Source organism: Rhinatrema bivittatum, chromosome 10, assembly GCF_901001135.1.
Source record: "Rhinatrema bivittatum chromosome 10, aRhiBiv1.1, whole genome shotgun sequence".
Lineage (NCBI taxonomy): Eukaryota > Metazoa > Chordata > Amphibia > Gymnophiona > Rhinatrematidae > Rhinatrema > Rhinatrema bivittatum.
The window spans coordinates 114,597,412-114,615,438 of NC_042624.1; the positions used below are offsets into that span (position 1 = coordinate 114,597,412).

Genomic DNA, 18,027 nt, shown 5'->3' on the forward strand with positions numbered 1-18,027 from the left:
ATAGGAAAGGTGGTAATATGAACCGAAGAAAATAAAATAATCACATAGTACTCCTTTTTGAAAAGCTCCCTTAATTTGTGTATGTATTCAAAGTCAAAAGACATTACTACTATGTTCGTTTTGACCTATTGCAGATGTAAAGCAAATCCAGGTCAGTGGCAGTTCAGGCTGAAGGACAAGGAAATTACATGTCAAGTAAACCTAAAAAAAAAAATGGTTTGCTTCTTAGTACTGATGTTATGTGTGATATCTTGTGATGCCGTTTTTTTTTTCTGTTTTTCGCCCTCCTGCTCCAAACCGAACAGGTCCATTACACCTTTCCCTTCTCCTAGTATGCATGATACATATAATCATTTCCAATATGCTTTGGCTCTGCTCTGTGCTTGCCACATGATACAGCACTTTGATTTATTTTTTCCATTAGCACAGGTAATATTGGGATAACATACGTATCGATTCTCTCACCTCGGTCAGCGCGGTGTGATAAAATACTTTCCCCCCCCCAAAAAAAAAAGTCCTGGCTAAATTGTCTTCTGTTTTTGGAAGATTTAATGAATGCAACAGCAGAAACAAGAAAAGTTTTCTTCCAGCAATCCTTATAGGATAGAATTCTCAACTAAAACTCTTCCTCTGTGTGTGTGTAGATGTATGTATAGAGATAGAACGATGTATTGTTCTATGTGTTTTAAGCTAAAATAACTACACAAGTGAACTATTGTTATTGCAAGCATAATGGAACAAAGATAGAGGATATTGAAATCGAAGAGTTTGGATGACAAATAATGCCAGTTTATTGACCAATCTTTGTCATATTACTCAGGTTTTGTGAAATAGTTGTATTGAATAATTCAATATGCAAAGTCTAGAGTCATGTATTTTGGGCTTAGAAACCCCAGGGAGCAGTCCCTTATGAAGGATGGGATACTGGCACAGGAGGGAGATGTGGAAGATGTTGCCATGAAGTGGGGATGGCTAGTGTAATTCCAGGGCATATAGAAACATATAGATGTGATGACAGAAAAAGACCCTATACCCTTTAGTCTGCCCATCCATACCAACTACTCAGCTCTACAATCTCAATGCTCCCTAAGAGAACCCCTGGGCTTATCCCAGATTTTGTTAAATTCAGATACTGTTCTTGCCTCCACCACCTCCACTGGGAGGCTGTTCCATGCATCCACCACCCTCTCTGTAAAGAAATATTTCCTTAGATGATTCATGAGTCTATCCCTTATTCCATGACTCCTCCTTCCAGATCCTCCTTTCTGTTGATACCTTGGAGGTATTTAAATGTCTCCATCATATCTCCCCTACTTCGCTTTAGTTTTAGTTTATATCCTTTTGAAGGTGCAGTCTCCAGACGTGTACACAGTATTCCAAATGAGGTCTCACAGGGACTTACACAGGGGCAATATCACCTCCTTTTTTTGGCTAACCATTTATCTGCCTATTCCCAAAGTCTCTTTTGCCCTGTATGTTTATCTTGATTAGATTGTAAGTTCTACTTATATATTTTTATACAGTGCTGCATATTTTGACTAGGACTATAGAAGTGATGATAAGTAGTAGTGGTAGATTCTGGTTTCAGCTGCAAAAAGACAAACCTTTCTTGCTAGTCCTTCTGCAATACAACTTAAGAAAATGTTGAAAAAAATCGGTCCAAGGACCAATCCCTGCAGAGCACCATTACTAACGCTGCTTTCATTGGAGTGAACTCTATTTACCAATATCCTTTGTTGCTTCTCGTTTCTAACTCAATCACATTAAGGCCCATACCAAGGCCATTCAGTTTATTTAAACGTCACTTGTGCCAGAACCATGTCAACGGACATACTGAAATCCATATAGAATACACCTAGTACTCTCTCCACTCCTACTCTCTGGTCATCAGATTGATCAGATTCATCTGTCAAGACCTTCCTCTGGTAAAGCCATGCTGCTTCGGATCTTATGAGCCACTGGACTCCAGAAATTGCCCTATCCTCTGTTTTAGCAGCAATTCCATTAATTTACTCACTATAGAGGTCAGACTAACCGGCCTGGAGTTCCCCGTCTTCTTCTTACTTCCACTTTTGTGAAGAAGAACCACATCTGCTTGTATAGTAGCCAACTTTTGAAAATGATTGGAGTGCTGAACCCAAGACAAATTACAGCCCCCCAAAAAAAGCCCAGAAAACAGCGTGTTGTGAGTGTGATTGACCAGCCTGTACTTAATTGCCCAGAGAACAGCAGGTAATTTTGACATGGGGAAGATTCATGTGGCCAAAACAAAAGCCAGGGTAGCACTCAAAGCCCATCTCCCAAATCCCATCTCATCCAAACCAGCATCCCTCCCTCCTGCTCCATTTCCTCCTCAACAGCACATCCACACCATAGTCTCTTCCCCCACCCTCACCCGTCACTGCTTCTTAACCCTCCTTTTCCTAATCTTCTCATCCTCCTTTCCCCGTTGTTTTCTCTTTTCTCCCTCCCCTCTTTACACCCACTGCACTCTTCATTCTCTCCCTCCTTCACGAGCATACTTTGAATTTTATATTTGGGTGAGGGAGTTTAATACTCCTTTTCCAGCTCCACTCTTTACATTCCCTTAACCTGTTCTGCTTCCCATTTCCTACTGAACTGTCCTCCTCTATTCCCCTCCCAGTTCCTCTTCCTATCACTCCACTCCGCAGCTTCTGCCTCACTTCTCCTTAGCGAACTGCCCTCCCCTGCAGGCTTGGCTCACTCATCCCTTCACTTATTCCAATTCCTCCTCAGCATGTTAGGTTTCTCTTCATTGGCAGGTTCAGCTAACCTTTCAATTTTGTGATTACCCATTCTCCATAAGCTTGGATCACTTCCCCACTCTGCACTCCCTGCCTCCCCAACCCCTTCAGTACTTCTTCACAGGGGGGGGTTCAAGACAATTTTTGCTAAGTCAACCCCTTTTTTGAAACTATATAAAGAAATGACTCCATCTTAGATATGATACTGAACTTTTTCAACTCATATTATATGGATCCAGATGAATCAGCTAATATCGCTGGAATACTATATACCTCATCTTGCTCTAGTCTCCAAAAAGATGTATCATGCACTCAAACAGGTTAATTTTAAAATGAGCATGCATGCGCCCATTCACGTGTGTAATGTATCAGCATGTGAGTGGAGATATGCTGCAGCTATGTCATGTGTGAACTTGCATATATATGTTTTAAAATACACCTCCCATGTGTAAATTGCATCTAATCTTAAGAGATTGTCAAGAAAATGTACTTCGTGTATCTTTCCTAGGACATTGCCAGCTTTTACGTGCGTATGCAGGAGATTTTATTTGAAACTATTTATTGGAAACAAGAAAACAGAATAAATGCTTAACATACATTGGTTTCTGATGTATATCAAGCCAAGCATGGATTTTAAACCTGCTTGCATAAGGAGCAGCCTAGTTTTTCCAAGGACTCCACCAGTTTTCTCAGTTAATATTGAGGGCTTCAAGACCCCTCTGGTTCTTCATCCTGCACACCCTCCAATTGATCCAGACCCCTTGCCTTGTCCTGTAAGCCCTAAAACCTGAGATCTACAGACTTTCTCCTTATCTGGAGCATCAGTAAAGTTATGCGGATAACTGGCTGACACATGCCATGGTCTTTGGTTTTAAAATACGGAGTTACTCGTGTAACTTTTGGCCCCACCACGGAACACTCATGCTCCACCCATGCGCTCTGCTTCCACCCTCTGATTTTTGATGCACACACGAGTACATACCTGCATACTTTGTGTCTTTTAAAGTCCCTGTTGCTCGCACACAGTCCACAAATGCACACATGAGGCCATTTTTGCACCAGCAACTCTTTTAAAATTGACTTGCAAGCACGTAATGTATTGACAGCTGGCCTATGACTATACCATAGTCACGTACGTGTCAGTTTCCAAAAAAATACTCAGAGGTCCGTAATCAGCCGTTATCGAGCTGAACCAGTTATGTGGGTAAACATTTCCAACTGACTTTGGCCAGGATATTAAGCGCTGCACCACTGAATATATCCGATTATCTATTAGTTAGCTAGATAATTTTATGGATCATAAATCAAATAGTGAAGACCATCATATATTATGAGACACTAAATCACACTCATAAACCGGTGCCAGAAAAGCCTTATGTAGGCTGCATCTGCTGATACAATCATTGGTCTGCACCAGTATAAATATTTAAAATATATATATATATATTTTTTTTATATATTTTATATATATTTTATATATATATATTTTATATATATTTATATATATTTTATATATATATTTTATATATATTTTATATATATTCCAATTCCTAAGTATCCTAATTACCCTAATTATGGACACTGCATCAAGTACTAATTTTAGAATCTGCTACTGGACAATTACCGTTGAGCTCAAAAATTTACTATATTTTATATATATATTTGGCATTGCTTATATTTATATTTATTGATACGTTAAACAGTTAAACTGTCTTTATAAAATATTATATTGCTTTATTTATTTCCAGTTAAACTATTATTACTTTATTTAGCACTATGTTAAATTGTCAATCAGTTATACTGTTCCATATGTTCCTCGGTTCCATGTAAAGCTCCGCTCTCTGTTGAGCAGTTCTTCGTTTTTATGTAAACCGGATTGATTTGTAGTCCATACAAGAACTTCGGTATATAAAAATTAAAAATAAATAAATAAATAAATAAATATTTATAATGCAAATAAAACACCCTTAATTTGTGTACGAGTTAAAGGTCCTCACTGGCTGTGCCGCCAATTAGTTGTGCCTCCCAACCCTGTTCAGTATTTTGTTGATTTAGTGTGGGAACGCATCCCGATTAACAGCGTCTCTTAGGAATTCCATCCCCAAGGTCCCATTGGTTAACTTCTCTCCTAAGCTTTCTGGGGATTGTAGTGTTTTCCTTTTTACTTCCTCTGGGGATCAGCTTGTCAACTGAATTCCTCCCAGACTTCTTGGCGTGATCATTCTTCTGCTGGGATGAAGGAGCTATCTTGTCACACATACTAAATAATATGAATTTATATTTTGGTTTATAAAAATCAAGTTGTTCTCTGATTCTTCTTGTGTGTTTAGTTAATTAACTTGGTTCTTTTTGAGAGGAGAAAGGGATCTGAGTGATGATGCTGGGTAGGGAAAGAGATCTGGAGGATGGCTAGGGAAAAGGGATCTCAGAGGAGGGAAATGGAGAAGGGGACAGAGAGGGGATCAGAGATAGAAGAGGAAGATGGATCGAGGCACAGAGGGAGAAATGGGGGAATCAGGGAAGACAGGAAAGGGGAGGGAGAAGGGGAATTAGAGAAGAGGAAGGAGAAAAAGATGATCCTGGGTTGAGGAAAGAGGAAAAATCAACTCCCACCAACCCACATCTCCTCTGCTTCCTCACCCATACCACACTCCCTCCAATCCTTCACTAACTCCTCACAGCTCTTCATTTCCCACCCTTAAACCCAACAGCCCCTTCTGATGTTCTAACTCTACCCACCCCATTACTATCCCCTCACTTTCTCCCCTGATCTCAGCTTGTTCTTAAGAGGACAGCAGCAGTGAGGTGTCCTCTTCCTCTACTGTCTGGGGTAGGAATTCAAAACACAACATCATCTGGAGCAGCAGATATGAAGATATGGCCCAAGGTGCCATGCTGCCACTGTTAACTTCTCTTTGCAACAAATTGGGATCAATATGGCCTGGCAAATATCGCGCTCTATTTAATAGCATAACTGGCCCCACTCCTTCAGCTCCTACATAACCCTTCAGGAGTTTCCAAGAAAGAAAGGAGCAGTAGTGATGAGCCAGTCATTCCTGCCCCACCAGCTGTTATTTAAAAATGGTACCGATCTCAGAGTCAGTCGGGGTCACAGTGTTTTAGGGTTGAAAAGCTCTATGGCCATGAACACCTATTTGAAGGATGCTCTCATAAAGTGCCAATAGCCCATAGATGCCAGAGTCACAGCTGCTGTCCATTGCTGTCTATTTTACAGCCAGTTCAGTTTGCATGAGTTGAAAAAAATGTCCAGCCAACATGGACTGCTGTCTTAGGATACAGAATTGATTTTTCTAGGGGGATGTTTTCTTTTAGAATATACTCTTTGAGTAAAACAGTGTAGTTTATTTTTTCTTGAGCTCAGCATTAATGTTTCAGAGTAGCGCTTAAATCAAAATCAACAGTGGATGCCATGACAAAATGCGTACAGCTGTGTACACTGGGTCTGAATCTTTTCTTGCTGCTATTCTCCCTTTCTCGTTCACACAGTAAGCAGGAGTCCATCATGAGGAAAGCTGCCGTTTCTGTTTATTGCCTGCAGGTTAATAACAGTAATGGTGTGCAGAGAAAATGAGAGGTTATGTAAAATCCTGCATTTGCAGATTTCGGTGCTGATGCAAAGAACTCAATAAAGTATAACGCTTTAATCATGAAGATAAAAATCGAATGTGGTATCTACAGAGCCTTTGCAAGTAGTGTTGCATGGAAGAGATGAAATAGGTTTACTGAAAGGCTAAGTACTCAGCTTTCCCAACCTTTCAAACACACATGCACACAAACCTTTTCCCTTTTTTTTCTGCTTTGTTCCCACCTTTATTCAAAGGTGACAAATTGAAAATGTGTTTTCTAAACTCAGTCTCTATTTTTAAAAGGAAGGACAAAATGCCAGCATCGCACAGTGAAGGTAATGGCATTTAAAGGATGTGGGTGATGGCCTAAAACGCTGGCACCGAGGGATATTAAAATGCTGAAGCCCTCGAGAGATTTTCCAAGCTCGGTGTGCTTTGAGTATAAAAAGCAGACTTAGGCATCATCAGGAAGAGAGAGAGACAGGATAGTGCGCAGTGAGATAATAAAACAGAGGGAGAACCCAGAGAAGGAAGAAAACAAACAAGAACAGAGCTGGCGGCCACCCACGTGAAAAGTCTTTCATTGTCTGTCATTTTCTTTGCCATTTTGTGTTGTTTTGTTCATTTTGTTTCATTAGATTATTTTCCTTCCATTAAAGTCCAGGGGGAAAGCAAAGCTGTAGGGATGTGCATCTGTTTTAAACAAAATGTGCAGCCTGAATGAAACGTGGCCAGTTTTGGTTTTATTCATTTCAAACAAAACTAATCCCTAAAGGCTCTGAAAAGCCCTAACATTTTTTTAGGTTTTTGTTTCAGCAAATAGTTTGAACTATTAGCAAATATCAGTAAAAGCAAGCCCCCTCCCCCATGCTCTGCCAGCCCCTTACACCTTTCATAGCGCTGGTCCAAGGTTGAAGGGGGCAGGACTGATCCCCAGTTCCTCCTGTCCCACCAGTTCCACTTTAGAAATGAAGCTGGCACCATTATGAAGTCCAACAGTTGTAAACCAATACAGGCAAGCTTTACGGCCACAAATGCTGCTTTCTGGCTGGATTGCTTTCTGGCTGTAAAACAACATGGCGTCGGCCAGTGCTGTTTTTAAAGCAGAACTTTTGGAGCAGCAGTGATGGGAGATCACTCCTCCCCCTTTTACTACTGCAACATTGATCTCCGCTTCAACGGCAGGGGATTCAGACAACAACTAACAAGGGCCCCAGCTTTTATGGTCTGAGAAACGGATAAGCACGGGGGTAACCTGCATGCACCCTTAACAGAAGGCATGGAATTACTACCCTTAACCAAAAAGCTTTGATGCTTTTCATGCAACTGCAACATTGCTCTCTGCTTTCACGGCGGGGGGAGGGGGGGCACGGGTGTAGAAGAGGAATTGGGTTCAGGCGACAGTCAACACAGGCCTTGACTTTTATGGTCTGGGCTCCTGATACGCAGACATAAGGGAAACAGCCCAGGACTGCTTCTGAGGCCACGTCCATAAGCAAAGCACGTCAAGCAGCACCGTCTGGATTTTCAGGAAGGTTCATCACCCAGTAAAGATGTTGCTGGCAGTACATTTTTTATGGGTCATCATAAGGCTTGGAGATAACCGCTCTGGATACTGGTCAGAATGAAACAGGAAGCATTGCTCTGGCTTATGCTCTACTAGTGCCCCACTGCAGCTACTGCCACCTTCCACTGCTTCTGCCTCCATCAATCCCTACCCCAGGGCTGTCAGCTCCTCTGCCTGCTTCTGATCCCACTCTGCATCTCTCACTGATTTTCTCCTCTTCAAAAAAAAAAAAAAAATCACAATTGATCTTAGCCAACTGACTGCTGATGAGGATCTTATGGCTATTCTCACCATTGCTGTAATGGCCAATTCTAAATTAAGAAACCTTGAGGTCCATATTCAGATTTTTGTCTGGCTAAGTTCATGACTTAGCCGGACAAGCACAGGTTTTAAAATTTTCACCCTATTAAACACCCCCGACATAACTGTTGGGAGCATGGACATAGCCTTAGGGTAGACCTCAGGGGCTTGTGCACCCTCACATTTGGTTCAGGCCCCTTCCTCTAGCAACAGGACATCAGAGTCAGCCCTGAACAAGTGCAGCCGTTAGAGGGCCTAGAGGCACTGGAATTGCTGCCAGTCCATGATCCCCTGAACCTTGAAGAAGGCTAACTTGAACAGGGAAACACCATTGCCCTTGGGCTAGCCTTGTAAAAGTCTGAGGACATTAAAATCTTTCTGCTTATTTTTTTTAATTTACAAATCTACAAAATGTAGATGCCGCACATTCCCAAGTTCAGGGCAGCTTACAATATAAACAGTCATAAAATCTTTGAATCTAAAAAGTAAAGTAAGCCATAAAATACAGCACATTAAAACATATTGAAAATTACAAAAACAAATGGTGAGCTTTGGCTGAGCTTCCACTTTTAACAATAGTCTTGCTGTCTATATTTATTTACACATTGAATAAAATGGCAGTTGAAATAGGTGAGTCTTCACTTGTTTTTTTATTTTTATTTTTGGTGCATTGCTGTTGACGCAAGTCAATTGGTAAATTATTCCAGGGCGTGTTTATCTTTGGCACGCAATTATCCCCTCTCCTCTCAGCACCTTAAAAGTTTAAAAATACGTGGTCTGGGTGGAAGCCTCTTTACATAATTGTTCTTCAGCAGCTTGTATAAATGAGCTGCCATAACCATACAGCGAGAAAAAGGCAGGGAGAGCGAGAAAAAAGAGAGCCAGGGCAAAGAAAAAGTGAAAAAAAAAAGAGAGAAGTACAGAGTGAAGCCACTGCCATGAAGATTCACATAGCATGGGGTAAGAGATGGGGGCAGGGCAGGGAACTAGCTTAATACCCACCCATGTTACTCTCGGGCCCCCTCCAAAAATCCTGCTCCGGCTGCACCCTTGGTTGTGGGCTTTCTGGGGCAGGGGTGACTTGTCAGGGTAACGCCGACACACAGATTTATCCGGCTAACTTGTTCGGAGAAGCCTGGCTGTGCCACAGAGTAGTTCTAAACTTATTCAGATAAACTTGTCTGGGTTTACTGAGCAGTGCAGCCGCACTGCTGAATATCTGGTTTAAGTTATTGGGACATGTTTAGCTGTTAAGCAAAAATCCCCATCTCTATTCCATCAAGCCACGAGGCTGGTGTGGACGTCTACTTCCGTCAAACGGCGTAGAGTTCTATGGTAACTGGAAAGGGAGGGAGCGCGAGCACTGGCGAAGTGGAATATGCTGTCCAACGCTTGAAACTGGGTTATACTCTTAGAGGCCTCCGGCAACGTTTGCATATAATGGCGCACTTGCAGGTAAGGGAAAACCTGATTACCCCCCAAGTGATAAAGGTTCCTAAATTCAGAGAACGGCATAAAGGTCCCCTCCTGAGTCCACAAGTGGCCCACATGAGTGACCCCCCCGTCCTCCCATCTCCGAAACATGACCGAGTGAGAGCCCGCCGGGAAGTCGTCGTTCCCCCGGAGAGGAAGCAGATAGGCACAGAGCGGAGGTATCTGTAATAGTTTCGCAAGACGCGCCCAAGTCTGACGCAAGGGTTTAATAAGAGCTGTTTGAGTGAGAAACGAAGGAAGGTGACTGGAGTCCGCCTGCACCACGTAAGAAGGAGTCCGAGGAAACATGAGAGCTTGGTCTACTGATAGCGGAGTATAGTGTGAGGTATTTAAGAGCCAATTACGTAAAAGCCGCATATTACAAGCCAGGTTGTAGCGGGCCAGGTCCGGAACTCCCAAGCCCCCCGTCCTCCAGTCATTCTGTAACCACTTTAAGGGAAGACGAGCTCTCCCGCCCCTCCACAAAAAGCGACGCAGCGCGCTGTTCAGCGTAGCAAGGTCGCTCCGTTTGAGCGATAATGGGAGGTTTTGCATACGGTATAGACATTTTGGCAACAAAATCATCTTGAATAGCGCAACCCGCCCTGCCACCAAAAGCGGCAAAGACCGCCAACGAGCCATGGTCTCCTGAGTCTGACGCAGTACTCGGGGAATATTGGCCTGATATACATCCTCCGGGTTGGCTGGAATATTCACCCCCAAATATCGAAAACTGTCACCCGCCCATTTTAAGGGGAACGGGGTTGGCCAGGAGTCTCGCAAATCTGGCGGATGGGCCAGCACCGAAGATTTGGATTCGTTCATTTTCAGCCCTGAGAATGTCCCAAAGGACCCAATTAGGCGGAGGAGCGGGGGCAAGGAGGAATGGGGGTTAGTGATAAAAACTAACAAATCGTCTGCAAAGGCCACATATTTGAAGATGCCGGGATCCATACGAACCCCCCGAATCTCCCGTGTGGCAGTTATGGCAAGCAATAGAGGTTCCAGCTGTAATAGAAACAATAGGGGGGAAAGAGGACAGCCTTGACGAGTACCTCATTCTACAAGGAAGGGCTCGGATAGGGCTCCATTAGTAACAATGCGCGCCTGTGGTGCAGAATAAAGGAGTTGAATAGCCCGGAGGAAGAAACCCTCGACACCCATACGTCCCAACACGAAGAAAAGGTAACTCCACTCCACCCGGTCAAACGCCTTCTCCGCATCGAAACTAATGGCCAAGTAAGATTGGGACATCAGCCGGCTCATGGTCATGGCCGCCAGAATTTTGCGGATGTTGGCGAGCGCATATCGTTGACGAATAAAACCAGCCTGGTGGGGCCCAATCAGTGTCGGCAGCTGAGACGCCAACCTGTCTGCCAGTATTTTGGCCAGCAGCTTATGATCATAGTTAAGAAGAGAAATAGGGCGGTAAGATTCAGGCAGGAGAGGGTCCTTATCAACCTTGGGAATGAGAATAATGTGTGCCAAATTAGAATGAGCGGGGAAGGATCCCTGGAGCACCAGCGCCGAAAACATAGAGGCCAGGGGCTGAGTCACCTGGTCCACCAGTGTTTTGAAGAATTCCGCGGTAAAGCCGTCAGGGCCCGGGGCCTTATAGTTCTTAGAGTGGCGAATGGCAAAGCGCACTTCCACTTCAGAAATAGGAGCATTAAGCGTGTCTCTCTGATCTTGCGTTAAACATGGGAGGGACAAGGACTCACAAAATCTCTGGCAGCTCGCAGGATCCCACCCGCCGGACGTATAGAGCGAGGAGTAATACTCCCGAAACCTCTTAAGAATAGATGGCGTGTCCGTAACCACTGCCGCATTAGACCTACGCACCGCTGGAATAAACCGACTAGACTGGGAAGATTTAATTAGGTTGGACAGCATTTTCCCCACTTTGTTGCTGTGTTGGTAAAGTTTGAACTTGTAATAGAAATAGCTTTTCTTTGCCCTTTGATGTATGAGAGAATTAAGAGCATGTTGAAAAGACATGTAAGAGACTCGTGCTTCCTTTGTGTGCAAGCGAGATAAGCGGGCTCGGGCCCGAGTCATCTGGGAACTCAGCGAGAGGATCCGGCGGTCCAAAGCTTTCCGCCTATGGGAAACGTAGGAAATTATCTCGCCGCGTAGGACCGCCTTAGCAGTGTTCCAGAATAAAATCGGTTGGGAAACGTGGGTCTGGTTGTTTAACACATATTCTTTCCATTTTTCCAAGAGAAACTCTTTAAATTTTTCATCTTGGGCCAAAAAATATGGATAACGCCAGATTTTGGGGGTAGAAACGGGGGGGGACAACCCCATCTCCAACCACACCGGAGCGTGGTCGGAGATGACAATATTGTCTATACCCGCATCCAAAACTTGGGAAAAAGCCTGGATACTTACAAGAAAGTAATCAATCCGTGAAAAGGAAGCATGAGCTCTAGAGAGATGGGTGAAATCACGCTCTGTGGGGTGCAAGGTCCTCCATACATCTAATAAGTGGAGTTGTGTTTCCAACATGGTTGGTCCTTTGCCCCTGCCCCCCTCCCAACTACGGCTGTGGGAGGCGTCCAAGTGCTGGTCCCGGATCGTGTTAAAGTCTCCTCCCACAATTAAGATATCCGACAGGTAAGGCAACAAATGGGAATACAAGCTTCGATAAAAGCGAGGATTATAGACATTCGGGGCGTACACATTACAGAACACCACTGTTTGATTAAACAATGAGGTAACCAAGATTAAATACCGCCCCTGTGGGTCTTTGATTTCCTGATTTACAGTGATAGGAAGTTGTTTACGTAGCAAAATCGCCACCCCCGCCGACTTAGAGTTTGCTGACGCGTACCGTACGTCCCCCACCCAGGCACGCCTAAGCTTCTCATGTTCTCTATCAGTAAGGTGTGTTTCCTGCAAGAATGCCACAGAAGGCGATTGCTTATTCAGGAAGGAAAGCACTTTAGCGCGTTTTATGGGAGAATTAAGGCCACAAACATTCCATGACACAAGCCGTGTGGAATTACTCATAACTTATGAAAAAGCAGGACTTAGTGTCACAGATGAGACTGATGTTGGTAGTGGTGACCCTCCCAGCTGAGGCCCCCCCTACCCACCCCCGTACCCAAACCAAGCTTCCCCCACTTACACAATCGGCATCTAGCCTGACCCATTCATCCATCCACTGCTGGCTCATACACTCACTCACCCTCCCTCCCACCTGTCCCCATCCCCCACTCCCCCCCCCCTCCTCCCCCCACCCCCTGAAACTTATTAACTGTTCCATCCCCCCAACACTCCACCCCCATCCCAATCGACTGACTAGGTCCTCCGGCTAAGGAGGCCATGGGGATCCAGTATTGACGTGTCAAGGACCCCACTCTAAATTAATACATAACAGATGCGTCAACAAACAAAAAAAAACCCCATAATGGGGTGCGACCCAGTTTCGGGAAGTACAGATATCGAGCATTGCAAACCAACAAACATTAAAGGTCCCCCCCGCGGGTAGTCCCACGCAGAAGGTCCACTGATTCGGCCATGTGGTGCCTGCGCAATAACCGGGAAGGCAAAGGAGAAAAAGAAAGACTTGGCTGTGATTGCGCTCCCCACCAGTGCACTGTCCCACGTTGCCTGTTCTCTCTGCGTCACACGCGTGACCCTCAAAGAGAACAACCATGTCCCACGATCTGTCCCAAAGGGGTCTGCACCTCCTTGGCAAACCCAACAATAACAGCCCGGATGCAGCCCTGGGAACAGTCCCGCCGTCAACTGTTACCTCCCAAAATAGGCAACCTAGGATCAACAATTATGCAGAAGGCCCAGATAAGCGCCAGAAAAAACAGTCACTGCGCTTGCGAGAACACTCACTTGTCCATCTTGTCCATAAAGGCCCGCGCCAGGTCCGGAGACTCAAAAATATGGGCCCTGTCCCCCTGCCAGATTCGCAGGCGAGCTGGAAACAATAGGGAGAATTTTACCCCCTTATTGTGCAGGGTGGTACAGAGGGGGGCAAAGCTGCGACGGGCGGTCGAAACAGCGGCAGAAAAATCTTGAAAGACCCGTATGGGTTTGCCCTGGTACTGCAGATCTGATTTGAGCCGTGTGGCTCGCCAAATTTCTGCCTTGTGTGCCGAGTTGAGGATTTTGGCTATCACAAGCCGGGGACGCCCCAATCCCGCGCTCCGAGTCCCCAGCCGGTGGGCCCTTTCGACCACGAGTGTTCCCTGCAGGTGGGGGAGGGCCAATTCCTCTGGAAGCCATTCGGACAACAAGCGGCAAAGCGACTGATCAGCGATATCCTCAGAGAACCCCATAAAGCGCAGATTGTCCCTCCGGGCACGATTTTCAAGTTCATCTACTTTATTTTGTAGGGCCTGAATGCTCTTGTCTCGGGCAGCCATGCTAGTCACGCACGCGGCCGCGCCATCTTCCAGCCCCGAAATGCGTTCCTCTGCCTGTTCAAGCCGGGGTTGCAGAGAAGAAAGGTGCTCCCTCACCTCCCCCAATTGCTCAGTGATGAGCGCTAGCTTCTCGTCCAATGCCTCATGAATCACTGCCTTTATGTCTGCCAATGTCGCCGCCGTTGGGGAGGCAGGGACTTCAGTCTCGCCGGCAGCCGCCATTTTGGAATCGGGAGCTCTGAGTTTTTCCTTCTCCCTCCTGCCGCCCCTCACGGACATCACCGAGCTAGCTTTTTGCAGCGATCGGGTGCCCAACATAAGCAGCAACTCGGGCTGGGTCCCGAACCCAAGGAAACTGGTCAGACGCGGTAAAAATTAGCGCGGTAAGTAGAGTGGGTCCCGGAGCTGGCAAGAACCCGTCTCACCCGCTCAGCACATCACGTGATCCCCCCATTTTTCTTATTGAACCCTCTCTGAGAGCATGGTCGTTAGCCATGAGTGCCAGACCCTTTCACATTTTATGTGCCCCGTTCCCGGGGGTTACATTAAATTTAGGCACTCAGAGACCACCAGTTTTTAAATTCGAAAGTCCAGGCATATCAGGCTCAATGTGAATCAGCATTATTTTCTATCCAACTCTAACTGATTTCCCTGGAAGGCTAGTCTGTGGACTTGTTGTCACTCTGTTCAAAACATAGCTCCCCTAATATTGCCCTTAATTCTCTCTTCAGACTGTGTACTCCTAGGAACATCGTTAGTGCACTCTGTCAGTCTCTTTCTGTCTGAACGGAACCTGAATAAGCATTAGATGCTCTACATTTATAGCATGTTCAAATTGGGACAAATTTGCATTATTTTAGTACTGAACAGGCTGCTACATTCTTCTCTATTCTTAGCTCCTGAACCTTTTGCCAGTTTAATTGTTCCAGTTAGGTTAGGCTCTTGTCTTTTGCATAAATATTTTATTTGGGTTTTAGACTTGCGAGATGAACCTAAAGTCCTGGTACATCTTGCTGTCATTTTAAGAACAAATGAAGTTTGCATGTGATATCTGTCTTCATTCTTTTTGACCTTAAATTTTTCAGTTTTATAGAGGGATAGGTTTAAAAAGAAAATATAGGAGATAATCTGTCGTAAAGTACCCTTGTTTAAAGAGCTATATAAATAGTAAAAACAATCGATTGTAATCTTCCTCTTATCATACAGCAGTGGTAGCAACATTAGAAATGAATAGCCAAGTTATGGCATTTGCTGTGACCAAGTGAATGTCAACCCTATGTCCTGGAAAAGATAAAAAATGTTTGAAGTCATATTCAAGAAATCAACAAATGCACTCACCTGATTAATGGACAACATATTGGATGATGAAGTGCAATACAAAAATGTCTTTCCCTAGGCTATGTTGTGGGACCAGTTCTTCAAATAAATAATAATAAATAAGCATATGGAGTTGCACCCTGCAATATTTTCCTTATGCATGTATAGTGAAATGAGCACAAAGGGGGTAATTTTCAAAATAATTTACACACTTAAAACTGGGTTTTACACATGTAAATGCACTTTACCCGTATAAGTGGGCTTTTGAAAATTGCTACAATACATGGCATTGAATTGTCAATAGGATTTACCTGCATAAGTGCACTTTACGTGTGTACGTGACTGGAAGATTGCTACGATAGTATGTTACATTTAAGTGTGTAACCCTTTGAAAACGCACCTGATAAGGGAGTACATTTTCAATGGGTACCTAACTATAAGGTTATGTACTTTCTTTTAAAGTCACATAAACCAAGCAAACTTTCAAACATAAGCTGCCCCCTTTCACCCTCATCCCAGGACTCCTCATGCCAGAGCCTGCAGTTCATTTATTCCTTGGAGATATTTACTATAAATGTCTTGATCATATTTCCCCTTTCCACCTGTTTAGATCATTAAGTCTGTCCCCTTATACTTTAGGATGAAGATCCTTGACCATTTTAGCAGCCATTGAATGACTACTGGACCAGCTCCAGCTGGTTTTACATCCTTTTGAAGGTGCGATCTCCAGAACTGTCCACAGGGGCAAATATCGCCTAAGGATGTGCATCCTTTTTATTCCAGTTTGGTTTATTCATGTTTGGTCTGTTTTCTGACTGAATTGAATTTGGGGGATGGCTGGTGGTTTGGATTATTCATTTTGGAAAATAGCGTATGTTGTTAGCAAATAATGCTCGCCTTTGCAGAAATGGTTAATCCAAAACTCTTCAGGATTAGATCATTTTCCCCAAACTGAAATCAGATCAGTTTTCCCATTTGGACTATCCAAGTGCATATCCCCAACATCAGCGTCCTTCTGCTTTTTTGCTGTTGCCTCATTTTCCTGTTTGGCCATATTAAGCTCATCAGATTTGATCCCCCCCCACAGATCACATTTCTGTCTTGTGCACAGAAGAACTACACCCCCCAAGCTATACTGCGTCCTGGAGCTTTTGCTAGACAAACCCATGACTTTTCTGTTTTTGGCTGCCAGACTCTAGACATGTGGCCTATAATGGGGCTCTAGCATCCAGGGGCCAGTGCTTCCACCTCTACCTCCCTTTGTCCCCCACCCCACCGTCCTTCTTAAAGTCACAGAAAATCATAATACTACAAACACCAAAGAGAACTTTAGACATATTCTACTTGTGGCCTTTGTGGGGGGAAAAATACATATTTTTATCTGAATCCTTCACATTCCACTGAGGCCTTGTTACATCTCTCTGCCTCCCTGCTCATTTAGAGGGGATGGGTTGACGTATGGGGGCCCAGTCTCATTTACTGGGAGGCAGTAGCAAGGACCACATTGATGGTGAGAGCTATTCCGTGGAGAAGGTCCTGTTTTGGGCCATCTTCTGGAAGAGGAAACAGTGGCCTGACTAAAAGTCCTGGGTGTTGAGCTGCAGCATGAAAGGGACTCTGAAAAAGGTGGCAGATGGCTTGAGGAGTAGAGGAGTGGCCTAGGAAGGCTTAGTAGAAAAGCATCATCGGCTCACACGGGTGGCTCTATAGGCCGAATCGGAGAGGATGAGGAGGAGCAGGTGTCACGTCAGCTTTCCTCTCATGCACTAACACAACTACACAAGCAGATTCCCTCGCCATACCTCACACACGCACACGCATTCTCTCTCTCTCTCTCTCTTACCCATTCCATGAATCTCACTCAGCAGAGAACAGCCTTCTGCTTTCTTCTTCACTCCCTCCCGGGGGATACAGAAAGAGAGGTAGTGAGGCAGAGGTCGGAGCATCCTCGACAGGCAAGAAAAGAGCCACTGCTCCCAAAGCCAGCTGCACTTTTTCTGTTGTCCCCCTCTCCTTCTCTCCTGCAGGGACCAGGAAGGGGAGGGGTGAGTTTTGGAGTGACAGAAGAGAGCAAGGAAAGGAAGAACGACTCTGCTCCCTAATCTAGCCTCTCCTCTCCCAGGCAGCCTGCAGGGAATAGGAGCGAAGGGGTCAAGTTTCCCAGGTACATGCACACACTCTGAGCATCAGGAGCACCCAGGCTGGTCAGGGCCCTCCCACAACCTGATGACCAGCAGCAGGATCCCTGCCTTTCCCCCCACCTCAAGACACCCGCATGCATAACTTAAATGAAAGACTTTAGGATTTGAGTGTGCAGTGAACCCCTCGGTCATAAACCCTGGGTAATTCTTAGGTTAACTAGTGCAATATAGGTTAGTGGGTAGGGGGAGGCACCATTCTCTAGAGCCCCTCCCTTTGAGAGGTTTTTCAAGCAGCTTCCTCTTGAAAGCTCGGGGGCAGTGTGAGTTATTTTGAAGTTACTGGAGGGGTTTTGGAGTTACCCCCAAGGCTTATGTTAAGGGTAGCAATATTTACAATCAAAACCAAGCAACTGTCAAACCCATAACAAAATTACTGCTTTCTACAGGGTGTGCGTCCTTCTTGATGACTCAGACAATGCTGCTTGAACTTAC

General features: G+C 44.8%; 1 protein-coding gene across 1 annotated transcript in view; it reads left to right on the forward strand.

Annotated features, from left to right (window-relative positions):
* Positions 1-18,027, forward strand: part of LOC115099811 (cytosolic carboxypeptidase 6-like) — a 1,627,912-nt gene that overhangs the window by 1,557,004 nt on the left and 52,881 nt on the right. The gene's annotated exons all lie outside the window — the stretch shown is intronic.